The 27717-nt window shown below is 41.8% G+C and overlaps 1 protein-coding gene across 1 annotated transcript in view; it reads left to right on the top strand.

Annotated features, from left to right (window-relative positions):
• EPHA10 (EPH receptor A10) overlaps window positions 1-27717 on the top strand; it is a 1463996-nt gene that overhangs the window by 181554 nt on the left and 1254725 nt on the right. The window lies entirely within an intron of this gene.

The following is a 27717-nucleotide window of genomic DNA, read 5'->3' as shown; positions in this document are numbered from 1 at the left end:
TTAGAACCACTTAAGAAAATATTTGGAAATATTGGTGAATTGAAGATTTAGCAATTCAACAGTATAATGTACGAAATTACTACTTTTAACTAGTTTGTGCATTTTGGCAAGGTATTTTACATTATATTATTATTAGACATGCGACTTGTCAGATATATATATATATATATATCTATATATATATAGATATATATATATATATATAACCATTAGTCTGCTGATTGAACTGCAAGGCAAGCATAGGGAATGTTTAGTTCTCCATAGCTGTTAACATTGTTTGTTAAAATTGTTTCTTGATTTCACATTCTGTATGGATGAATTTCTTTTATCATTAAAGCGGTTGAAACTTGATAAATTTTAAAGATTTAACATCTATAATCTGGGTTGAACTGCATGAGCTGATCAGCAGAGGGAGCATAATGCATACTGTTTTATCATTGAGTACAATGTGAGCACAGTATTCAGTAAACTCCTTAGCTCTCTCTACGGGTGACTGAATGCAGACAAAATTGCATCTTTTAAAGGAAACCTGTTATCATTTCATGTTGCATCATTCATAGGCAGCATGAACCAGAGCCCGGCTAAATAATTGCAACAAGGTATATTTTCTTCTGAAATGCTTTGACAAATCAGACAAAACACACTTTGAAAAGCCATCTAGGGGCTATTCGTATCAGGTAACTTATCGAAGAAAATGATCCCTGGTTAGCTTCTTCCTGTACAATTGTTTTTGACTTATTGATCTCCTATTGTGTACACACAGTGAGAGATCTATCAGTCAACTCAAGTGGGACAAGTAGAAGCCGACCGGTGATCTGCCTCGAACTAGTCATGTTTCTGCCTATAGTTTTCTGGCTAGCTTTTCAAAGTATGCTTACACTAAAATGCTGCAATATTTCATAGTAAACTTACCTGGCTAAAGTCGTACAGCCGTGGAGTCATTCTTGATGTCCGTGTTTCGGGCAGCATGAATCAATGATAGTTTACCTTTAACTATACAACGAACTTGGATCTATGTTTATACTGACCCGAGCTTTACATATGTGAATTATACCTAGTTAAATAAAAGTTAAAAGAATTGGAACTAGTCAAATAAGAGATAACATAAAAAAATAATAGAAATAATCAAAATTCATACATCCCAGTTGACCCTTTGGAACATGTTTGTTTTATAGATTTGACAACTGCCAAATAATTTCTTTATAGTGGTTCCAAGATGAAAGTGTACGTTAATATATATCCTAAAAATGCATTTGCTTGTTCTAATAATAATGCTAGAGACAACATTAGGTAACTTGACCTTACTCTTAGTAGTGATGTAAATAGTATTTAGAATTCGGAATGTATTTATAGGTAATGTGATTTTTGTTGTCTTGTATTCAATTCATGTATGCATAATCTATTGATTATTGATTACGTCTAGTAAAATACATATGCAAGTACTGCTTTCAAGTAGTGAATTGAAACTTTAGTCTCTCAATCAGGTTTATGTTTATGATCATTGATTATGAACTCAGTCCTGTTGTTAGTTGACTCTACCTCAGCTGCAATCAGATTTTCAGACAACCTCTGACAGGCATGTTTGTCTACTATTTGTTGACTTGTCTTTATTACCATAAGTAATTACTTTTGTTATGACCATATCTTGGAACTCTAAGAGTTTGACCAGGAGACTCAGGGTTTTCGGCTGAATTACAATTATATTATGGGGCCCCATATTTGAAATTATCCCAAAAATATTTATATCCAATAATTATCTTATTTTATCATACACAAAAGCATGAAGGCTTGATTTATATGGATAACAACTATTCTTGTTGATTGTACTACTTTATACATGAGCTCCTTAAATTGTTGCCCCAGTCTTATCATATAGACACCTGTCATATCGATCTCATTTTATTAAAGGGAAGCCATCTTTAGTAATTTTTTGTTACATATCATATCAACAAAATTATTATTAGAAATTATATTTTCTAATCTGGATATTATACTGAAAATGTCACTTATATTTAACGAGTACCGTATTTTCTGGCGTATAAGACAACTGGGCGTATAAGATACCCCCCAACTTTTCCAGTTAAAATATAAAATCTTAAAAGTAGGAGGTCTTCTTATATGCCATGTGTCATCTTACAGGGTGGGTGCGGACCAATCTGCATATGGTGCAGGGGAGTGGTCCTGATGATGAAGGGAGGGGGCACCTCACAGGGAAGGTGTAAGTGGAGTAACCTCCTATTACCTCATTGTGGCAGTGATGCTCTCTGCAAATCTCTGTGCTGGGGGGTGGCAGCGGTGGAGGCTTCTCTTTCAGCAGTGTGGGGGCTCTGTGCTTGGGGGTGGCGGTACCTCTTTGTGCAGTGTCAGGGCTCTGCCAGCATTTCCTCAAAGCCCGGAGGCACTGGCAGCTCCATATTTGCGATGCGATGTTCTCTGGGAAAATGGCCACTGGGGCAGTGCATGCTCAGTTTCAGCAGCAATGGAACTGCCGGACTATGAGGAAATGCCGGCAGAGCCCCAATGCTGCACAAAGAGCCGCCGCCACTGCCCCCCAGCACAGAGCCCCCACGCTGCACAAAGAGGAGCTGCTGCCGCCCCCAGTACAGGGACCCGCAGAGAGCATCGCTGTCACAATGAGGTAATAGGGGGATACTCCACTTACACCTTCCCTGTGAGATGCCCCCTCTCTTCATCATAGGGACCCTCCCCCACCATATGCACATTGGTCTGCACCCACCCTATAAGTCAACACTCGGCGTATAAGACAACCCCCAACTTTTAAGAAGATTTTCAGGGGTTAAAAGGTCGTCTCATATGCTGGAAAATATGGTATATTCTTTTAAACTATTATTTCTCTGAATAGTATAATTTAATAGGCAGTTGCTTTATCTCTTAACACACGTGTAATAGAGCTGACTTTGTGAAGGTAGTGTAGATCAGTGTTTCCCAAACTCCAGTCCTCACGGACCCCACAGGTCATGTTTTCAGGATTTCCATAGTGTTGCACAAGTGAGACAATTCCTGATGCCTTGATGACACTTCCACTGCATGCGCAATACTAAGGAAATCCTGAAAACATGACCCGTGGGGTCCGTGAGGACTGGAGTTTGTGAAACACTGGTGTAGATGAAGCATATTTTGGGGCACAACATTGTAGTATCTTAAAAGTGCTTAATGGTATATTACATATAATGGTCGAACCTTAATATAGCAATCAATATCAGAACAGTGTGAGTCCAACTTTTGTGGGCACCACAGCCCTTTCAAGCAGTTAAAGGTGCTGATCAGTGATCAAATTTTTAAAAACACAAAACACCATTAAGTTTCCAGTTTTTTGCTACTTAGTATTTGTAGTATTTAAATGGCATTATCTCAAGGTCAACTTTTTTAGAAAGTTCCCAGCTGTGGTCATAACCCTACATGGTAAAAACAGTCAATGTTACAATTGTAATTTTAGTTACCGATTCTCTCATAATGAGATAAAACGGAATGGAAAAGCAATTCCTGTGTACAAAATTTGTCTTTATTTTTTTTCACATTTAAAAATAAATGGTCTTATTCCATGATCCGAACAAATTGAAAAGTCTGTGTCATTTTGTTAATATTTAGAAAAAAATCATAATAAACAAGGAAAGTTTTCCAAGTTATCATAACTGACTAAAGAAGGCTTCTTAAACAATAGCATAATAGCAAATAGACAATTCTCTTGCAGAGTTTTGTAAACTACAGAAAACATAACTTGGTACATATCTGTGGTGAATATCAACATGGTCTTGGCTCAAGAAGTGGATTTGGCAATGATTTTTCAGTATTTGAATTCATCCTTTTAAATCTGATTGATAGCATGCAAAGATCAGGAAAAGCGTAGTTTGAGTCCTTTTTGCTTCTTCTCTGTTCTAAACTCAATCCTGATGGCTTGCTTTTAATAACCACATTGGGTAATCTTGTGCTGTCTAGTTACGATGAAAATGTTGCATGCAAATTAAACCAAGAAGGCAATAAATAGTTTGTTTCCAGACAGTGCATCGCTAAAAACTAGTCTAAAAAGCTGTGCAAGCACTGGGCTGAAAAATGAAAAGAAAAAAGCACCCTGAAAGTCATAAAAATGTGTCATTATTTGCCTTACTATGTATTAATAATTACCTCTTTCTAAAGTGTCATTTAGACAGAGACCTTTTATGACTCAGAGTGTTACGGGTATTTTCATTTAATCAAGCCGGAAGTCAAAAAGAAGTTGTACAGTTCAGGCTATGAGCAGTTTTTGCAGCAGATTTTTGCAGCAAAAAACCACATGTTGGCAGGAAAAATGCTGTGTAAAATACTCATATTTTGACATATTTCTTGCATATTTTATGGTTACATTTTTACCAATGTTTTTCCCATTCATTTGAAAGGTTGAAAAACACTGTAAAAAAGGTAAAGCAATTGAAATGCTGCAGATTTGAAAATAAAATGCTTTACTACAGTTGTGGCCAAAAGTATTGACACCCCTGCAATTCTGTCAGATAATACTCAGTTTCTTCCTGAAAATGATTGCAATCACAAATTCTTTGGTATTATTATCTTCATTTAATTTGTCTTAAATGAAAAAACACAAAAGAGAATGAAGTAAAAAGCAAAACATTGATCATTTCACACAAAACTCCAAAAATGGGCCAGACGAAAGTATTAGCACCCTCAGCCTAATACTTGGTTGCACAACCCTTAGCCAAAATAACTGCGACCAACCGCTTCCGGTAACCATCAATGAGTTTCTTACAATGCTCTGCTGGAATTTTAGATCATTCTTCTTTGGCAAACTGCTCCAGGTCCCTGATATTTGAAGGGTGCCTTCTCCAAACTGCCATTTTTAGATCTCTCCACAGGTGTTCTATGGGATTCAGGTCTGGACTCCTTGCTGGCCACCTTAGAAGTCTCCAGTGCTTTCTCTCAAACCATTTTCTAGTGCTTTTTGAAGTGTGTTTTGGGTCATTGTCCTGCTGGAAAACCCAAGACCTATGAGGGAGACCCAGCTTTCTCACACTGGGCCCTACATTATGCTGCAAAATTTGTTGGTAGTCTTCAGACTTCATAATGCCATGCACATGGTCAAGCAGTCCAGTGCCAGAGGCAGCAAAGCAACCCCAAAACATCAGGGAACCTCCACCATGTTTGACTGTAGGGACCGTGTTCTTTTCTTTGAATGCCTCTTTTTTCTCCTGTAAACTCTATGTTGATGCCTTTGCCCAAAAAGCTCTACTTTTGTCTCATCTGACCAGAGAACATTCTTCCAAAACGTTTTAGGCTTTTTCAGGTAATTTTTGGCAAACTCTAGCCAGGTTTTTTTATGTCTCGGGGTAAGAAGTGGGGTCTTCCGGGGTCTCCTACCATACAGTCACTTTTCATTCAGATGCCGACGGATAGTATGGGTTGACACTGTTGTAACCTCGGACTGCAGGGCAGCTTGAACTTGTTTGGATATTAGTCGAGGTTCTTTATCCAACATCCGCACAATCTTGCGTTGAAATCTCTTGTCAATTTTTATTTTCCGTCCACATCTAGGGAGGTTAGCCAAAGCGCCATGGGCTTTAAACTTCTTGATGACACTGCGCACAGTAGACACAGGAACATTCAGGTCTTTGGAGATGGACATGTAGCCTTGAGATTGCTCATGCTTCCTCACAATTTGGTTTCTCAAGTCCTGAGACAGTTCTTTGGTCTTCTTTCTTTTCTCCATGCTCAATGTGGTATACACAAGGACACAGGACAGAGGTTGAGTCAACTTTAATCCATGTTATTGCCAACACCTGTTAGTTGCCACAGGTAAGTTACAGGTGCTGTTAATTACACAAATTAGAGAAGCATCGCATGATTTTTCGATCAATGTCAATACTTTTGTCCACCCCCTTTTTGATGTTTGGTGTGGAATTATATCCAATTTGGCTTTAGGACAATTCTTTTTGTGTTTTTTCATTTAAGACGAATTAAATGAAGATAATAATAACAAAGAATTTGTGTTTGCAATCATTCTCAGGAAGAAACAGAGTATTATCTGACAGAATTGCAGGGGTGTCAATACTTTTGGCCACAACTGTATTTCAAATCTGCAAGAAAAAATTAAGCAGCATGTAAATTAGATTTTAGAAATCTCATTCTCTTTGCTTCTATTGAAAAAATCTGTGTTTTCTTAAAAATGCTGTAAAAGCACAGCTTGTACACAAGCCCTTACATATTCCAAATTGGAATACAATTGGGAGTGGTGTAGCAAATTGCTATGTAATGGATCAAGAATTCTTTGTTCAAGAACTTCAGTTTATTGGTCAAAAGTGAGCTAAATGGTAGCACTCAACTTTAGGTGTTGAGTTCCCGCCACTACACAAGGGTAATCTCGAACCATGTCTACTGCGGTCTCCCATTCTCCTCCAGCTGCACTGGAACCTGCTCAGCAGAGACATAGATCCCAGCATCTGGCTCAAGCTGATACTGGGTGACTGGTTACTGCTGCTGTTCCAGGCTCTGCCTTTGTAGTCAGCACTGGTCAGCAGCGAGCAAAACTAAGTCCAGCTTTTCCCATACTGAGCATGCCCACGGGACAACCTCCCATTGGAGGTTGGCGGTCACATGCTCAGGTCCTGTTGTGGCTCCTATTGGACAATCTGAAAGGTCCTGGAACGCTACTTCTATAAAAGGTTTGCATGGCTGCTCGGCACTGCGCTAGTATAAACGTGATAACATGTGTGTGTAGATGGATGTATGTCGATGGATGAAAGCTCCTTAATCATCCCATTCGTTGTGTTGATGACTGCTCGCTAATGGCGGAAGCTACCTAGCGCAACACTTAGCACACATTGCAGCTTATATGGCACAATGCGCATTCAGTGCGCTTTCCTGACAACCGGTCAGTGTAGGGTGGGAACTCCCGCTTGGACTCAGCATCTGACTCAGGGCTCCCTCAGGTGTGGGCTCAAAAGCCACCGAGGGTCAGAGCGAGTCCAATCACCAGTTTAGTGGGGGTGATTCATAGGGATCCCACTAGTGTCTTTCAGCTGCACCCTGTGACTGCTAACAGGGTGCAGCGAATTTATGGCAACTCTGTGAAGCAGCAGAGTTCACTTCTATTCACACTGGGTGAGGTCTAACCCACGTGTGAGCAAATGTTTATCCGCCATTTCTCAGCAGCAGGTGTCATCTCTGCACGGTGGACCCCGGACTGCGAATGCACCTTATATTCTCTAACATGATTATTTGGTGCATTCCGCCAGTCCTAACACTCAATGCCAAGCAGTAGAATCAAAAACATATATATATAATTTCATGGTGTCAGAAAAAGAAATTTAAAGGGAACCTGTCACCTTAATTTGGCGGGACTGCTTTTGGGTCATATGGGCGGAGTTTTCGGGTGTTTGATTCACCCTTTCCTTACCCGCTGGCTGCATGCTGGCTGCAATATTGGATTGAAGTTCATTTTCTGTCCTCCGTAGTACACGCCTGCACAAGGCAAGATTGCTTTGCGCAGGCGTGTACTATGGAGGACAGAGAATGAACTTCAATCCAATATTGCAGCCAGCATGCAGCCAGCGGGTAAAGAAAGGGTGAATCAAACACCCGAAAACTCCGCCCATATGACCCAAAACCAGTCCCGCCAAATTCAGGTGACAGAGTCCCTTTAAAATACAGAGTGAGTCATTTATATGGATATACCTAAGTAAAATGGGAATGGTTGGTGATATCAACTTCCTGTTTTTGGCAAATTAGTATATGAAAGGGGGAAAACTTTTCAAGATGGGTGGTGACCATGGCAGCCATTTTGAAGTTGGCTATTTTTGGATCCAATTTAATTATTTCTGATGGGAAGAGGGTCTTGTAACACATCAAACTTATTGAGAATTTCACAAGAAAAACAATGGTATACTTGGTTTTAACATAACTTTATTCTTTCTTGAGTTATTTACAAGTATATGACTACTTTTAAAATGTAATTACAAAAACACACAAGCGCTATCTGACCATACAGCAGAAAACCACCATTAGAATCCCCTCAGCTGCCCCGCTTTGATGCATCACATGACCTTTTTCCTATTGGAAAAAATTAAGTTGGATCCAAAATGGCCAACTTCAAAATGGCTGCCATAGTCACCACCCATCTTGAAAAGTTTTCCCCCTCTTATATACTAATGTGCCAAAAACAGGAAGTTGATTTCACCAACCATTCCCATTTTATTGAGGTGAATCCATATAAATGGCCCACTCTGTAGTATCAATTTTGGTGCCATACTGTGTAAGGACAAAGATAGACTAAGATAAAATTAAATGTATGCAATTAAGAAAATGCATTTGGAGGAAAGGAAATTATCTTCATTTTCAAAATTAAAAACACTTTAGTTTAGAGGAAATCTCATACATATTTACAAAAATATAAAGAAATAACCCAAGAGCTTTTCATTCCAAGAACTTTGGCATGGACTAAATTGTACAAATTGAAGAAGTGGAACTCCTACTATTTACAGTGTTTGGGAAAATGATTGCAGTGAGATTTGGGACTGCTTAAATATAAATGGTAGAGATAGCAAAATCCAGATCAGGATTTAAAAGAAGATTAGATTTATTTTTTACCTTACGCATAAAATAAATGGTATTGATTATTGTAATTGATGAGAAGACATTAACTGAACACACAGAAAATTTTTCAGAAATGTTATTTTTCTGTCCTCTTGGTCCAATATTAGAATATAAGAAAGATTACGCCTTTTTTCAAGATATTTAACTATGTTTTATTTTTTTTAATTCATTCTGAGAAATTCTCAGAAAGTCTGTTTATGCTTTTATAACTAACTAATAAATACACCAAGAGAGTATCAGAGTGCTATAGATTTATTTTCATATTTCAGAAGATACTTATTCTTTTATCCTCTATCTTATCAACTAAAAGAAATTCCTGTTTTCAAGTTTCAGAATGATAGGAACTGAATATGAAATGAATAGCCACTTTTTTCCTAGCAATAGAGACATTAATGAAGGATGAATAAAGAGAATCTTGAGAACAGTGACATACAATTTACACTATAGGATCTTATTTGGGAATTGACTAGAAAAATGAGATTCACTTTAAGGAAATAACTCTTATGTCATAAAAGACAAAAGTAGTAATATAATTATTTGGCAGCTTCCAAAGTTTAGAAAATGTGCCTAATCAAGGAGAGTCTGTGCACTAAAAGCTTGTAAATATTCAGTTTTGGTTAGTCAATGAATTTATCATTCCTATATTACTTTTGCCATTTTTGACACAAAATGATTTATCATCACGCAGATTTTTCTGGCTAACACTTTTCCACACTATTTTTAATACATGTTATCACTGGAGGAACACAGAAATATTGAATCCTTGCTTGTAAGGCATGTCCAACTTAATTACAATCTTAACATTTAGAAATGAGTGGATGTTCCAAGCTGTAAATTTGGGAAATCATGCAGTAACTTGTTGTAAATTGAATGTTCCATGTTATGCACTGGGGTCACTGTACACCTCACACAATAGTGAATCTAGGATGTAAAAAAATAAAATAAACGAGATGTTCACTATGGGGAAAACCCTTCTTAATCACCATATTCTACTTTGCAAATGAGTAACATCCCGTACTCATATTTGGTTCTGCTGTTGTGTCACATGAGCCCTGCAGCCAATCAGTGGCAACAAACTGTTCGATTTACTTTGACTTCCTTCGGAGGAAGTCAGAGAGCAGCAGCAGCCTCAACTCTCCTGGATTTCAATTTTCTCCAAAGGAAGTGATAGTGAAACGGTCCATTAGTGACTGCTATTTAGTTGCAAAGCTAACATGACAAAAAACATCCCACAAGCTGAAACAGTGCCTGCACCGTAGGTGAATATAGGTTGTAATTATTTTATGTGGAGGAATATGGTGATTGAGAAGTGGTTGTCCTTTAATACTCATCTCACTGCTCACCTGTCCTGTCATCCTCTTTTACCCTTACCCTGTCATGTTCATTCTACTCAGCCACTTTTCACCAGGTCCTGGCTTCCAGCTTGTCTATGCCTTTGACGTCACTGTGCACCGCACTGTCACTCGGTGAAGAGCATCATAACATCGTGACATCATGACGTGTGGCTTGCTGGTACAGCATGCAGGGACGTCAGAGGCCTAATTATGCCAGAAGTCTTGGCCTGGAATAAAGAGGCCAAAGAGGATGCACATAATGGGGGAAAAGGAAAATAAAATGAACACAGAGCTAAGGAGGCAGCAGAGCAGGTCAGTGGTGAGGTGAGTATTATTTTTTTATAACTGTTCACCTGGCCCTCAGTGATTCAGCAAAATGGCCGCCATAGCTCACCACCATATTGGTGAGTTTGTGTGGAGCAAATTACAAATAAAAATGCATTCTCAAAAACATGATTTTTTTGTAAATTTTAAAAATTCAATTCATCGCTCCTTACATTTTATTGAACATAAATGCTTTTCATTCTATATGTGTAAATTTTACTTTGGCCATATCATATACATATTTTGGACTTTACTACATTAGACTACATTAGAATAATAAGAGTAGAGTTAAATAGGTTGTCCCATTTCAGAAAAATTTTAACCCCTGTTACAGTTTGTTACCCAATAACAAAGTGCTCTTTGCTCACTGTGCCAGTCTCAGCTCTGACTCTCTGATGGTGCTCCCGATGTCAGGTGTTGGCTGAGGCTCTGACATCACTTTGAGAATATTGTAGCCAATCAATAACCTCAGAATCACTGCCCATGTAGACGGATTGTCCTACTCAGAGATGCTGAGTTCACTGATTGGCTGTGGCACTGTTCATGTGACATAATTGCTGCAACTAATACCGCTCACCGGGTGCAGCTCCAGAGACTCAGTGCCAGACTCAAGGATGGTGAATAGAGAGTGGTTTGTTAATTTATAGCAAACTACAACTGGGTTAAAGATTTTTTAAGATAGGACAACTCCTTTAATCTTTCAAGGAACAGAAGCAAGGGTTGTAAAATAAAAAAAATTGCATTATGTACTTTATTTTAATGCAATACATGCTATGTGTATGAATAAAATAAATAAATATATATGTATCTCATACAAAAATATAAATAAAATCTATGCCATACTGGGCATTGTTCAACAGACAAGGTGTTAATCAGATGTTCTGAAGTAATAAACTGTAAAACATGCTACTGAAATATTTATAAAACAGTTTGCATAAGTTAATGTCAGTTTAATTAATGGAGTGTAGAAGTATAATTAAAGTTATCAAAGATATTAAATTCTAGTAAGAAGTGATGATTAAAACTGAGACACTGTATTGATCAGCAGAGATAATTAATATGGATGCTTTTTAATTTACGTCTCGCAATTCCCGTGCAGTTTTTGTTGTTTTGAAGTCGAGTTGCTTTATTTTGTTCTCTAAATATAAAAAGTGAAACTCAGTTAACCATTTAGCACTGTATTTAAATTACCTGCAATCAATATTCCACAAAACTTTCGGAACAGTAAATTTTCAAAACATTCTAATGCAATAATCATTACATGTTTAAATTAGGTATATTTTGCCAAGTCTCCATTTGTATCAATTTTATCTTAAAATAATTGAACCATGACTTTCTATTGCTCATCATCTAGGTAAGGGCTCATGCAGAAGAAAAAGCCATGTGAACAGAACTTGTCAAGTCACATCACCTAAAAGCATTAGCCTTCTATCAGGGTAGTAAAGCATAACAACAGAATATATGGCCACCACCACTACTCACACCCATGTGACAGATAGTAAATGTGGATGGCGAAAGAAGAAAGTCAGAACATGAATACTTGGAAACCAACAAATGGATGATGCAAGACAGAGTGAAAAAACCCTAAATAATTAAAAGCCTTTAAAGGGAACCTGTCACCCCGTTTTTTCAAGAAGAGCTAAAAATAGCGTTAAATAGGGGCAGAGCTGGGCTTTACATTAGTGTATTTTGGAGCCTTTATTCCCCACCTATCCTGCCAAAATACCTTTGTAAAGTCGTCGTTTTGGGCTGTCACTCACGCTGGTCAAGTCATATGGGCGTGGTGACAGCGCTGTTTCTCCCCCAGATCTCCATTGGTGGCGTAGTGGTGTGCACATGTCCAAGTGGCAAATCCACTGCGCAGCTTCAAGGAAAATAGTGCGATCTGCGCTATTCAGCTGTTTATCGGTGGGCGCGGCCATCTTTGTGAGGCCGCGCGTGCGCAGATGGTTCTTCTCGGCTTCCCGGAGCTTCAGGAAAATGGCCGCGGAATGCTGCACGTGCGCAGATGGAGATCGCGGCGGCCATTTTCCTGCAGCCGAGATGCAAACTTGGCTTCAGGAAGATGGCCATCGAGATCGCCATCTGCGCACGCGCGGCATCCCGCGGCCATTTTCCTGAAGTCCCGGGGTCCATTTGCGAATGAAGAGTTTCAAACTGAGTCTAAGAACACAACGCGTTCATGTCTTCATTCGGCACTCTTCCTCCAGTAATTCCGGCTGGGCACGCAAATTGCAGTCATGTTACTATTTTAAATGGATTAAAATAAAGCATTTGAATTCTACCTACTGAAGCTGGATCTCTTCACTCGCAAGTGTTCTTCACAGCATCTGGCAGAGATGTGATCCCCGCTTCAGTTAGTCGAGTTCCATTGGGACCGACTAGGAGTGAGCTGAATGATCTTTACTTTGTCTCAAGCATTTGTCCATGCCATGAGCATAAGGCCTAAATCAGATAGATATAGCAGATATAGATATAGCAGTGACATGACTGTCTTAATTTCACCTTTATTCAAAATTGGTCAATATGGGTGTTTCCCATTAAAATATCAGCTTTCACAATATAAATTTCACATATTATTGAAAGGATTTCCTAGACCTGATAGGAATCACGAAAATCCATTTCAGAATAGCAGTGTGATACTTTTTGAAAAATTGGTGATAGCCTCTTGGCATTGCAGCTGGCCTTTCTGACACACCTTTTATGAGATGCAAAATCATATTGTTACCTTCATTCCATAAGTCCATACAAATATGGCTATAACAAATTTATAGTTTCATTTATGCTTTATTATTTTTTACAGGCTTGGAAAAAAAATCATTTTTTTTGTATCACCAAATTCTAAGAGGCATAAGTTTTCCATTTTCTGCGGAGCTGTACAAAGGCTCATTTTTTGTGAGACAAGCTATAGTTTTTATTGTTTCCATTTTGTGACACATGCAACTTTTTATTACTGTTTATTTACACACTTATTACACTTATTACAAGATAAGGCTAGAGGTTTTTTTAAGCAAAAACGATGGTAAAATGCTCCAAAAGGCTTCCGGATGTCTTTTGAGTTTTCCCCTTGACTTGCCTTGTAAAGTAAAAAGTGTCTTCTGAGCCAAGAATGCCTGTTGAAAAAACATAGAAAAAAAAAATGAAAGCTCAGTCTAAGGAGCGTAGAAAGAAGACTCTGACACCAGGATAGGGTTGAGCCACAGCGCGTTTCAACAGCAATACCGTCTTCATCAAATGTCTACCTGATGAAGATGGTATTTCCATTGAAACGCGTTGTGGCATAACCCTATCCTGGTGTCAGAGTCTTCTTTCTGCGCTCCTTAGACTGAGCTTTCATTTTTTGTCTGTGTCTGTATCCTCCATTGGAGGTGTTCGGCTGGAGCTGCGGGGGGACTTTGCACTTTCCCTCTTCCTTTGGGGCTACCTTCTTGGCACTCTGGATCAAACCGCCCACTATTGATTTTAATTATGTTGAAAAAACATGTCACTTTTTTATCCACATGGGGATTATTAGAAAAAAAAGAAGTTAAAAGACATTGAAAAGTTTGAACATATGGACAGCAAGTTGTATTTACATAGGAATTCATATGTTCATTCTTTGAGCATTTTCTGATCAGGTTTTTCAGGTGATTTCTGTGATGAAATACACTTGAAAAAGACATTGTATGTACAAACCCTATGTGTGTTTTTTTGTGGAAGTTTGTTGGTTATTACACTATTAAATTATTTTATATATTATTAAAACTGGGATTTTTTCATTTTTATATACAGAGTGGGCTATTTATATGTATACACCTAAATAAAATGGGATCGGTTAGCGATATCAACTTCCTGCTTGTGGCACATTAGTATATGGGAGGGGGGGAAACGTTTCAAGTTTGGTGGTGACCATGGCAGAATTTTCTTTTTACAATACGTGCTAGATCCACAAAGACACTTGATCATGTGAGTTAAAACCACCCAAAACAGTTTAAATGGGGCCAAATAATTTCGCAAGGCACTGTAAGTAGTTAAAAGGGGGTTAAAAGACCCTCTTTGACAAGATCGACCACCCGTGATCGCAATGAGGTCGATCATTGCCATGGTACTCCAAGGTCAGCTGATGACCCCAGGGTGCGGTGTCCTGTAAGATTCTGCTAAAAGCAGGAGAGGTCTAATGCACTGCAGCACATGAATACTGCAATGCATGAGACCAACAATAAAAGATAAAAATATTCATGTCCCATAGTGGGACTAAGTGAAAAGTAAAATACATAATAAAAATATGTAAAAAAATAAAAAAACTCACAAAAAAAGTTGCACAAAATTGCTGGCTCTTGTTCATTCTGTGTCAGAAAAATTTGAATAGAAAGTGAAAAAAAAAACTCCAAGTCATTGTGCAAAAATTAAACCCGTGGCGGTTAGAGGCACATGTCAGCTTTTCAAAACAGCTGACATGTGCCGGGAAAGATGTGGGCTCAATTCCGGAGCCCACATTAAAGGAAGGGAGTCCGACATTGGCGTACCTTTATGCCCGATATCAGAAAGGGTTTAAACAGTCTTTTAGTGAAACAAATGAAGTTTTTTTCACATCTAAGTGTTATAATGTGTTGTGAATCATCTGTACTTTAAAGATGTTCAGGACAGCATTAGAAGAATTCCTTTAGAAGTCTAGTTTCCAAAACTCTTGGGGGGGGGGGTTTCTACTATTTTGGCATGTCAGGCACTCTGCAAATGCCACATGACTTTCACAATCTATTACAAACAAATTTACGCTCCAAAAATCAAACAGCGCTCTTGCCTTTCTGAATCCTACCAAACAGCAGTTTTTGATGACATAAAGGGTAGTGTCACGTTCGGGAGAAATTTCATAACAAATTATGGCTTCTGTTTTATCCTATTTTCCATTTTGAAAATTACAAAAATGTGGGACAAACACAACATTTTTGAGGAAAAAACATAATTTTCATTTTCACATCTACATTTTAAAAGTTTAGTGAAGCACCTATGGGTTCAACAAACTCAATATACTACTATATGAATTCCTTGATGGGTCTAGTTTCCAAAATGAGTTCACTTGTGGAGGTTTCTGTTGTTTTAGAACTTCAGGGGTCCTGCAAATGAGACACATAGAATTTACAATCTATTACAGCCAAATTTACATTCCAAACGCCAAATGTCACTTCTTCCCTTCCAATCCCTGCATCCAAATAGTACTTTTTAAATATATATGGGGTTTCACCACACTCTGAAGAAAGAAGGTAACAAACTTTTGGGTCCATTTTTTTGTTTCCTCTTATTGTGGATAATGCAACATTTTCTTGGAAATAAAGGGAAAATGTTCAATATAACGACTCAATGTTATTAAATTTTGTGTAGTACCTGTGGTTTCAACATGCTGCCTATACCCAAGGATAAAACCCCTGAGGAGTGTAGTTTCCAAAACAGGGTATCATCATGCTCAAAAGAAACTAGGTAACACATTTTGAAGTCCATTTTTTTTGTACTATTCCTTGTGAAAGTTAAAAATGGGGCTAAAGTAAGCAATTTAGAGGAATGTTTTTTCATTACACTTTTGAATGGATAAAACATTTCCTGACAATAATTTTAAAGTATCAGAGAAGCACAGTTTTTAAAACGCTACCAATTTTAGCAAGTTTCCTAAATATAGACCCCTCAAATTCCATTTAAATCTGAATTGGTCCCTAAAGAAACAGGTTTTGCATATGTCTTGAAAAAATGAAAAATTGCTTCTCAGCTTTCAACCCTTTTAAAATCCTAACAAAATAAAATGATGTTTAAAAAATGATGCAGATGTAAAGTAGAAATGTGTGTTATCTAGTAGTTATTTTATTCAGCATGACTAACCATTTTCAGGGTATAAAAACTAAAAGTTTGGAAATTGCACATTTTTCAAAATTTTCACCAAAATTCAGATATTTTCACAAATAAATGCAAAACAAATCAACCCAAAACTTTAAAAACATTTGCCTGGTCATTAAGGTTAAAATTGTCTCGGTCACTAAAATATTAAGGACCGAACTACTGCAGGCCAACACAAGGTGTAAAAAAATGAATACTCACCTCATCGCTTACCTGTATTGCTGCACTCACTGCCCACCATCCGCTACTTCTCACATCTTCTTATCGCTTTCCATACATCCTCGTCAACCTGCTTCACTCTGGGAAATGTCTTGTGGCATACGTTGGGATGTCAGAGGCCTGCTTGCTATGGAATTTCATCTTCAGAGGGAAGCAGGTCAAAAAAGATGTGTGACAGTGGAAAGGGTAAAGAAGAGGCCTAGAAGACCAGACGGCATTGTGTGGAGTTGGTTTAAGAGGTGAGCCCTGAGATTAGTAGTCATACATATTTATGGTTATTCTAAATGTATTATGCTTTGGCACCTGTAAACGTCCAAGAGCATAATAAATGACATTGAATTTTCATTGCATGACTTCGATGTACGTCGACTTTCCCTGATAAGTTTGATAAATTTCGCAAATTTGATTCTATGCAGATTAGATAATCCCTACCGTTGACCTATTATTCCCATACAAATTAATCATAATTTACATATACTTAGTAAAAACAGAAACCAAGACTTAGTTCTTTGCATTTTCTTCTTACGTTTATACCTTATTACATTATATAGATGATGTTGAACAATTCCTCAGTAATGAAATATCTAATAATCTAATACTTATATTTCACAATTTTGAAAATAGAACATTTTGTATCACTCATTACATTCCAGAAAAAAAGTGTGTTTAGCTGTAGAGTTTTTCTTCCCAGATTAAATTTATTACATTAAATTAACCCTAACGGTTTTATGGAAAGGATGGTCCAAAGGGGAACTTCTTTCAAGATGTCACACATTCTATGTTTTTACCTTACTAACTAAAGTAAATGGCTTACAATTAGAGAGTTCTATAAGGTTTTCATTTTTCAGCCTTTTTTGTTGGAAATGCTATCAGGCAATGACAACAGGCTGAAAAATGCATATTGAGGTGATTTTAGGATTTAAAGTAAGGAACATCTACAGCTCTGGCAAAAATTAAGAGACAGCCACATCAAAACCCTGTCATGGGCAGTCCAATCTACAGACCTGAACCCCATTGAAAACCTCTGGAATGTAATCAAGAAGATAATGGATAGTCACAAGCCATCAAAGAAAGAAGAACTGCTTATATTCTTGTACCAGGAGCAGTGTGAAAGACTGGTGGAAAGCATACCAAGACGCATGAAAGCTGTGATTAAATATCATGGTTATTCCACAAAATATTGATTTCTGAACTCTCCCTGAGTTAAAACATTAGTATTATTGTTTCTAAATGATTATGAACTTGTTTTCTTCGCATTATTTAAGGTCTGAAAGAGCTGTTTTTTTAAAATTTTGACCACTTCCCCTTTTCAGAAAAAAAATACAAAATGTATTGCTTGGAAATTTGGAGACATGTTGTTAGGGCTGGCGGAACGCACCAAATAATATTAAGGAAGCTATAAGGGCGTTTGCAGCCTGGGGTCCAGTGGGGCAGTGATGACACCTGCTGTGTGGTAATAATGGGCAGTATATGGCGGCATAATGAGAAGACACATGGGTTTGCTTCATGTAAGTAAGGAAGCGAACCCTGTTGCATAACAGGGCCGCAATACCGCAGAGTGAAGGCTAGTGTTTGGTCACAGGACTCTACCCCAAGGACACAGGGTTAGAGTCCCTTTAGACCCACTAGCGCTCAATGCCACATCTGCGGTCCAAGGGGAAAACTAAATGCTAATAGACTTAGTGCATAAGGTGCACGCAGTGCCGCTCTGGTGGATGCCACTAACTACCCTAACTAGGGCCTGGAAAGCACACTAATTGCGCACGGCGCCACACTGGCGAACGCTGCTGAAATGGCTCAGTATTTCGTGCTCTTGTGCTGGATTGCACTATCTGGCGCAAGTCAGCTCCAAACACCCAACCACATACAACAGCACTAGGGAAGGGGATCATTAGGAGCTTTCACCAGATAACATACACGCATCCACACACACACACACACACACAAACATGATATTAGGTTTATACTAGTTTATACTAGCTCATGGCCGAGTGGCTATGCAAACTTTTTATAGATGCAGCCTTCCCAGTGGTCCAATCAGAGCCACTACAGGACCTGAGCATGTGACCTCCGACCTCAAATGAGAGGTCGTCCCACAGGCATGCTCAGTAGACGAAAAGCAGGACTTAGTACATGGAGCGTCTACTCGCCGCTCCAGGGACCAAGTTGGTTGGTTACTGGTTGCTGGTTACAATGGCTGAACCTGGGACGGCAGCAGTAACCAGACGCACAGTATCAGTTTCAGCCAGACTCTGGGACTGACTTCTCTGCTGAGCAGACTCCTCTGTGGCTGGGGAAGAATTGGAGACCGCAGAGGACATGGTTCGAGATTCCTCCTGTGCAGTTGTGGGAACTCGACACCTAATACAAGTTGTCAGTAGTTTATAGAATAAATGAAAAATTTTAATTTTACTCAAAAATATACCTATAAAGAGAAAAATCAGACAAACTGAGCATTTTGCAGTTGTCTCTTAATTTTTGCCAGAGCTGTATAGCGAGTGTTGCAAACATTGAAGAAAGGTTGTAAACTCCTCATAATGAAATGGGGTACCATGCCACAGTTAAACCCACTCAAAGGGTACCATCCGAGGTCAACTCTTATGAAAGATAGCAAGCTTGATTCACCCAGTTTAAATTTTGCTTTATACCATTAGGATATTTGAGAATCACTTAGTGTTTTTTTTAGAATCACCCATCCTTTTTTATAAAATATTGTAATTGATAGACTGTGCAGACAAGTATTAGGCTAGTGGTAAAGACAATTACTGTACAATTTGGCAGAGAGTGGAGAGTGCTTTGTAACCTGCGCGACCTTTAGCATGTTTTATTGTTTCCCCTTGACTAGGCAGGGTAATTGTCCCTGAAAATTCCTTGTAAAGCAAGAAAGTAGTATTCTCTGAGAAATTTTATTGCATTTATTTTTGAAAACCCGTTGTTAAGGACTGGCGGAACGCACCATGTATAGATGGTAAGAAACTAGGTGCGTTCGCAGTCCGAGGTCCACCGTGCAGGTAAAAGACCCTGCAGCTAGCAAGACGGACAATATGGCGGTACACTAAAGGATACACGCGTGGGTTAAACCTCACCCAGCGTGAAGAAAGCGATCCTGTTAATCCACAGGACCGCAGTACCGCACTAGTGCGCGAGCAAGTGGTCAGCGGACTTAACCCCAGAAGGGATTGGAGCCCGATTAGACCCTTGCTGGCGTAACACCGCAACTGGGTGTGTAGAGAACCTTAAGAAGTATAAGTGCACAAGAGTGCGAGCGATGCCGCACTAACGGACGCCACTAACCACCCAGACTCGGGTATGGAAAGCGCAAGGCAGGCGCACGGCGCCGTACTGGCAGGCACAGCTACAGGACGCTGAGATGTGTGTCTAGTGCTGTAGGCTAAGTCGGGCGCTAGGTAGCAGCCATACACCTTCCGCGAACAGACATTCAATAGGGAAGGGGTTTCCAAGGACGACTTGCACTCACAACATACACACATCAACAATAGTTAGACAATACTAGCGCATGGCCGTGCGGTCATGCACAGTTTATATAACAGCAGCACAGGAAGTGGCCACAGCACTTTTGCCCTTCTAGGACCTGCCAAGAGGACCAATGGAATGTGCTGCAGAGCCTGAGCACATGACCCTCGATCTCCAACGGGAGACCTTACGCTGGGCATGCTCAGTACATGCAGACAAGGACTTAGTCCCAGAGAAGTCCGCTCGCTGCTGACCAGCACTGACTTTAATGGCAGAGACTGGAGAAGCAGCACTAACTCTCCGAACAGAGTGAGAATGAGCAAGACGCTAGGACCGACGTCCTTGCTGAGCAGGCTCCACTGCGGCTGGACAAGAATGGGAGACCGCAGCGGAAGTGGCTCGAGATTCCCCCTGTGCAGAAGCGGGAACTCGACCCCTAACATTACCCCCCCTCCTAGGGCCCCCCCCTCCTTGGGCCTCGCTACGTTCGAAGGCAGCAATGAGCTGCGGAGCCCGAATGTGCTCCACAGGCTCCCAGGTTCTATCCTCTGGACCATGACCCTTCCAATCCACCAAATAAAATTTTTTGCCACGTACCACCTTGCTTCCCACAATAGCATTCACCTCAAACTCATCCGTGGATGAACCCGATGTCCCAGCAGATAACTCAGAAAACCGAGACAAACGAACGGGCTTTAAGAGGGAAACGTGAAAGGTATCGGTGATACCAATGCGTGGAGGAATGGCCAAACGGTAAACCACAGGGTTGACCTGTTCCAGAACTTTAAACGGGCCAATGTAGCGAGGAGCAAACTTAGTGGACTCAACTCGCAGCCTGATGTTACGGGCGGAGAGCCACACTAAGTCGCCGGGAGCAAAGACCGGAGCGGGACGCCGGTGTGTATCAGCCGAAACCCTCATTCTCTCCTTGGAGGCCCGAATGGCATCCTGTGTGCGGTCCCAGATGTCCCGTGCCTCCACCGCCCAGTCTGCCACCCTAGAATCGGTGGATGACACGGGCATGGGCACAGGAACACGCGGATGCTGGCCGTAATTAAGGAGAAAAGGAGTTTGGCCAGTGGAATCGGCTACGGCGTTGTTCAAGGCAAATTCCGCCCAAGGTAGCAAAGATGCCCAGTCATCCTGCCTAGCGGAGACGAAATGTCGCAAATACGTCACCAGAGTCTGGTTGGTTCTCTCCACCAACCCATTCGTCTCGGGATGATATGCAGAGGAGAGGTTTAACTCTATGCTGAGCAAACGGCAGAGCTCTCTCCAAAACCGAGACGCGAACTGGGGACCCCGATGGCTGACAATCTTATCAGGCATACCATGCAATCGAAAAACATGCTTCATGAACAACACCGCCAAGGCCCGTGCTGAGGGTAACCGAGGAAGCGGTACCAAATGTACCATCTTAGAGAAATGGTCGGTGACTACCCAAATAATGGAGCAGCCACGCGACTTGGGTAAGCCCACCACAAAGTCCATTCCGACCATCTCCCAGGGCCTGTCTGCCACCGGTAGAGGGTAAAGCAACCCAGCAGGCCGTTGCCGAGGAGACCGATTCTGGGCGCAAGAAACGCACGCCTGAATATAGTCCTTGACATCTCGGACCATATGCGGCCACCAATATGTTCTCGCCAAAAGCTCAGATGTCCTCTTGGTCCCAAAATGCCCACCCACTCTGGAGGAGTGAGCCCAAGAGAGAACCTCCGGTCGCAAGTTAGCTGGCACGAAAGTCTTGCCCGGGGGCACAGACTCCAGCGAAACCGGAGCTACAGTTCTCAAGCTCTCAGGCGGGACAATAAGCCGAGGCTCCTCCTCCTCCTCCTCAGATGACACTACGGAGCGGGAGAGAGCGTCGGCACGAACGTTCTTCTCCCCGGAGAGAAAATGGAGGGTAAAATGGAACCGGGAGAAAAACAGGGACCATCTAGCCTGGCGAGAATTTAGCCGCTGGGCCGTCTGTATATACACCAAGTTCTTGTGATCAGTGAAGACTTGGAAGGGAAAGCGAGCTCCCTCCAAGAGGTGTCTCCACTCTGAAAAAGCCAACTTCATGGCTAGCAACTCCCTGTCCCCGATGGAATAATTCCTCTCCGCTGGTGTGAAAGTTTTGGAGAAGAAGAAGCAAGGATGCTTCCGACCTTGAGCATCCTTTTGGAAAAGGACTGCTCCAGCACCAACGGATGAGGCATCCACCTCCAAGATGAATGGTTTATCTACATCGGGGCGATGTAGGATGGGAGCGCTAGCGAAGTGTGACTTAATCGAGAGAAAAGCCTTGGAGACCTCCTCTGACCACAACTTGGGATTTGCTACCTTCTTGGTGAGGGCGACCAAGGGAGCTACCAAAGTTGAGAAGTGTGGAATGAACTGGCGATAGTAATTAATGAACCCCATAAAGTGCTGCACCGCTTTAAGAGAATGGGGTTCCTGCCAGTCCATTACTGCCTGTAGCTTGGCAGGATCCATAGCCAAACCTTGGGCAGAAATGATATAACCAAGGAAAGGCAAGGACTCCTGCTCAAACACACACTTCTCCAACTTAGCGTAGAGGGAGTTTGCCCGTAAGAGGTTGAAGACTTTGCGAACATCTCTCCGATGGGAGTCTATATCTGGAGAGTAGATGAGAATGTCATCCAGATAGACTACGACCGAGGTGGTGAGCATATCCCGAAAGATGTCGTTCACAAAGTCTTGGAAAACGGCTGGGGCATTACAGAGCCCAAAGGGCATCACTAGATATTCATAGTGCCCATCCCTGGTGTTAAAAGCCGTCTTCCATTCATCCCCCTCACGGATGCGAATCAGGTTGTAAGCACCCCGCAGATCTAACTTTGTAAATACCTTTGCTCCCCGTAGCCTATCAAAGAGCTCAGATATCAGGGGTAATGGGTACTTGTTCTTAACGGTAATGGCGTTAAGACCCCTGTAGTCTATGCATGGACGTAAGTCTCCAGTCTTCTTCTGTACGAAGAAGAACCCAGCCCCTGCCGGTGACACTGACTTCCTAATGAATCCTCTTGCCAAATTCTCCTGAATATACTGGGACATTGCCTCCGTCTCCGGGAGAGATAACGGGTAGACTCGACCCCGGGGAGGCTCAGCACCAGGCAAGAGGTCAATAGGACAGTCATAGGGACGGTGAGGCGGAAGAGTCTCCGCAGCTCTTTTGGAGAACACGTCTGCATGGGACCAATAGTGCTTGGGGAGAGAGGAAAGATCTGCAGGTACCAGTGTAGTAGCAACCTGAACGCACTCCCTCTGACATCTACCCTCACAGGATTTACTCCATCCCAAAATTCTCCCAGAGGACCACTCAATATGAGGAGAATGGTAGCGAAGCCATGGCATCCCCAACAGGACCTCATCAATTCCCTCAGGAATGACTAATAGGGAGATTATCTCCTGATGTGATGGAGACACAGACAGCGTGAAAGGAATGGTTTGGTGGGTAATCTGTGAAGGTAGTGTTGACCCATTTACCACTCGAACGGTCACTGGCTGGGCGAGCATCACCAAGGGTATTGCGTGACGCTGGGCAAAGGCGGAGGACATAAAGTTACCCTCTGCCCCAGAATCCAAGCAAAGTTCGACCGTAAGAGTGGATGGGCCTATGGTAATTGTCCCCTTGAAGGACAACTTTGAGGCAAACGTCGCCGTGTCTAGTGTACCTCCTCCAACTGCCACTAGACGCTGACGTTTCCCCGACCGCTGAGGACTCTTGGAGACAAGACGTCCTGACTGCTGGCAAACATGACGGACCTTATGTGCACGAGCGGACTGAGACTTAGATCCCGCTCGTGTCACCTCCAAGGTCTCATGTGACTCAGATGCCTGGACTGGGGATTCCAAAGGTTTGGCGAAGGTAGGAGCCAGCCGAAACCTCTGCCTACACTGGGCTCGTTCCAACCTCCGCTCGTTCAAACGGAGGTCTATACAAGTAGAAATAGATATTAACTCCTCCAGTGTGGCAGGAATCTCCCTAGTGGCCAGAGCGTCCTTAACATGGTCAGCCAGGCCCCTCCAGAATATGGGGATAAGGGCTTTGTCCGACCACTCCAGCTCGGAAGCTAAAGTACGGAATCGGACGGAAAAATGGCTGACCAAGGACTCACCCTGAGTTAATGCCAGTAGTTGGAGCGCTGTATCATGGGTGAGTTGAGGTCCTAGAAAGACCTTTTTCAGCGTGCCCAGAAACAACGGAGCACTCTGCACCACATGATCATCACGCTCCCACAGCGGCGTAGCCCACTCCAACGCCCTGTCCGACAACAGTGAGACAATAAATCCCACCTTAGCCCGCTCTGTAGGAAAACGTGCAGCCAGGAGCTCGAGGTGGATAGAGCACTGACTCACGAATCCCCTACAAGTTTTGCAATCTCCAGAAAATTTTTCTGGCAACGGGAGGCGGGATAATGTCGGAACAGGGGTGGCAGTGGACAAGGTTGCTGCCGCCACGCCAGCAGCCTTTACAGCAACTGCGGTAACATCCACAGCTGAGGTTGAGTTCTCGAGAACCTTCAACCTACCCTCCAACTGCTGGATATACCGCAAAGATTGCTGAATGTCCGCCATACTAGCCAGACCTTGGCGCTAGTATTATGTTAAGGACTGGCGGAACGCACCATGTATAGATGGTAAGAAACTAGGTGCGTTCGCAGTCCGAGGTCCACCGTGCAGGTAAAAGACCCTGCAGCTAGCAAGACGGACAATATGGCGGTACACTAAAGGATACACGCGTGGGTTAAACCTCACCCAGTGTGAAGAAAGCGATCCTGTTAATCCACAGGACCGCAGTACCGCACTAGTGCGCGAGCAAGTGGTCAGCGGACTTAACCCCAGAAGGGATTGGAGCCCGATTAGACCCTTGCTGGCGTAACACCGCAACTGGGTGTGTAGAGAACCTTAAGAAGTATAAGTGCACAAGAGTGCGAGCGATGCCGCACTAACGGACGCCACTAACCACCCAGACTCGGGTATGGAAAGCGCAAGGCAGGCGCACGGCGCCGTACTGGCAGGCACAGCTACAGGACGCTGAGATGTGTGTCTAGTGCTGTAGGCTAAGTCGGGCGCTAGGTAGCAGCCATACACCTTCCGCGAACAGACATTCAATAGGGAAGGGGTTTCCAAGGACGACTTGCACTCACAACATACACACATCAACAATAGTTAGACAATACTAGCGCATGGCCGTGCGGTCATGCGCAGTTTATATAACAGCAGCACAGGAAGTGGCCACAGCACTTTTGCCCTTCTAGGACCTGCCAAGAGGACCAATGGAATGTGCTGCAGAGCCTGAGCACATGACCCTCGATCTCCAACGGGAGACCTTACGCTGGGCATGCTCAGTACATGCAGACAAGGACTTAGTCCCAGAGAAGTCCGCTCGCTGCTGACCAGCACTGACTTTAATGGCAGAGACTGGAGAAGCAGCACTAACTCTCCGAACAGAGTGAGAATGAGCAAGACGCTGGGACCGACGTCCTTGCTGAGCAGGCTCCACTGCGGCTGGACAAGAATGGGAGACCGCAGCGGAAGTGGCTCGAGATTCCCCCTGTGCAGAAGCGGGAACTCGACCCCTAACACCCGTAGATCAAATTTGTATTTTTTCTGCTCTGGAGACTATGTTACAAGAATTTTAAAATAGTTAAATTACAGCATGGAAACATGATCAAAAGAGTATCTACAGCTATAGCAAATAATGTATACAGTATAGTAATAGTGAATCTAATATATAATTGCCTAGAATACTACTTCCTGCAATTTGTGCCAACTTCCGTGGCTTTGTCCGGAGCTAATGTCCGGAGCTAATGTCCGGAGATTAATTGCTTAGAATACTACTTCCTGCAATTTGTGCCAACTTCCGTGGCTTTGTCCGGAGCTAATGTCCGGAGCTAATGTCCGGAGCTAATGTGCGGAGATAATGTCCGGAGCTAATGTCCGGAGCTAATGTCCGGAGCTAATGTCCGGAGATAAGTGACGTCAACAGTGTCCAGTGTCTGATTGGTTGCCGCCTGCTGCGAGCGACCAATCAGAAACGTACCGTACTGTGACACACTCCGCCCGCCATTTTGGTGTGATTTTTGAATTTTTACCTCACAGCAAGTTTCTACTGCGTGGAGGCGGGCCCAGTGACGTTGCTCTTCAAGCTCCTGCCGAATTTCGTCAAAAAAATGATAATACCATTTACCAAAACTATATATATTTAGTTGTGAAGTGGTTCAGTGACATTTTCACACCAATTTTGAACTTTTGTTTGGTGTTTTCTCCATATACTGCCTATTATTTTTGTTCTTTCTTACTATTATTTATTAATTGTATTATTCTTACATTTGAATAAATAAAGTATATATGGATTCTAGACACCTGATTCTTTAGAATCGGGCTGCCATCTAGTTAAAAATAAAATAATCTAAGTTAAGGAGTATTGGAATTCTGTGTTGAATATTAACAACACGATATAGCACAGGGATTCAGAAATCAGATTCTCTAAAGTGACATGGCATCAACCTACAATCTCACAAAACACCAGATAACTAAAATATACAGATTATGGCTACTAGTACATTTTATGTGATGCAGACAAAATGTAGTATTAATGTTATCCAATGTCAGATCGGCGTGCCTGGGGCCCATAGGTGGAATTGATTTCAGGGCCCACTCCACCGATATTGTACTTGGAAATATTACATATTCATATTTAAGCTTAATGCATGTGTATGTGAGAATTTTCACTCACAATACAATGTGCAAAACAGAACTGCAGGTTATTTTTTTATACGCATATATTTTAAATACCATATTATTGAGATTACCTTTAGGTGCCAATGCCTTCATTGGCTCTTGCATTTGAGGGGTTAAACAGAATTATAGATATCTCTCTTCCCAGTCATTTGTGTGGGATGTCTGCTACACAAAACAGCAATCGGCAGCAAGTGGTGATGCCAGCACAGCTCCTGTAATTGAACCATCACTGCAATACAATATAGCCGCAGCTTGCAAGTTCTCAAGGAATACGTATGTATAAGAAATTATTTACTTGTAGCTCTTAAACTGAACAGGAAGACAGTCACAGGATTTGCAGCCAATCAGAAGCCACAGCGCTGATCAAAGTGCTACAGAATACATGCAGCAGTCATTTGCCGTACTATAATATGTAATAGGAAATAGTGCTGCACATAATGAGAGGTTAGTATGTAATTAAGGACTGAGCTATACATAACAAATAGAGGACACCATGACCTAAGAGACGGTGCTATATATAACAATAAATTACATTTTATAATAAGGGACTGGGCTATACATAAGAAAGGGAGGACAATATTTAAAGGGACTCTGTCACCTGAATTTGGCGGGACTGGTTTTGGGTCATATGGGCGGAGTTTTCGGGTGTTTGATTCACCCTTTCCTTACCCGCTGGCTGCATGCTGGCTGCAATATTGGATTGAAGTTCATTCTCTGTCCTCCATAGTACACGCCTGCACAAAGCAATCTTGCCTTGTGCAGGCGTGTACTATGGAGGACAGAGAATGAACTTAAATCCAATATTGCAGCCAGCATGCAGCCAGCGGGTAAGGAAAGGGTGAATCAAACACCCAAAAACTCCGCCCATATGACCCAAAACCAGTCCCGCCAAATTCAGGTGACAGGTTCCCTTTAAAGGGAACCTGTCAGCAGGACTGTGCACAGTAACCTACACAGAGTGTCAGGTTGGTGCCGTTATTCTGATTTAATGATACTTGGGTTGATGAAATTCATCTTGTGGTTGTTGTTTAATCTATATTTTCATTTTTTTCAGCTGCTGTTGCACAGACGCCGACGACACCATCTTGTTAAGAAATATTTCCTTCTGCATGATGATGCCGCCCATGCCTGTGCAGTAGCTGCTCTCGGCGAT

This window comes from Ranitomeya imitator, chromosome 3 (assembly GCF_032444005.1).
Source record: "Ranitomeya imitator isolate aRanImi1 chromosome 3, aRanImi1.pri, whole genome shotgun sequence".
Taxonomy (NCBI): domain Eukaryota; kingdom Metazoa; phylum Chordata; class Amphibia; order Anura; family Dendrobatidae; genus Ranitomeya; species Ranitomeya imitator.
Note: the sequence above shows the minus strand (reverse complement) of the source record. Positions and strands in the feature narration are given on the sequence as shown.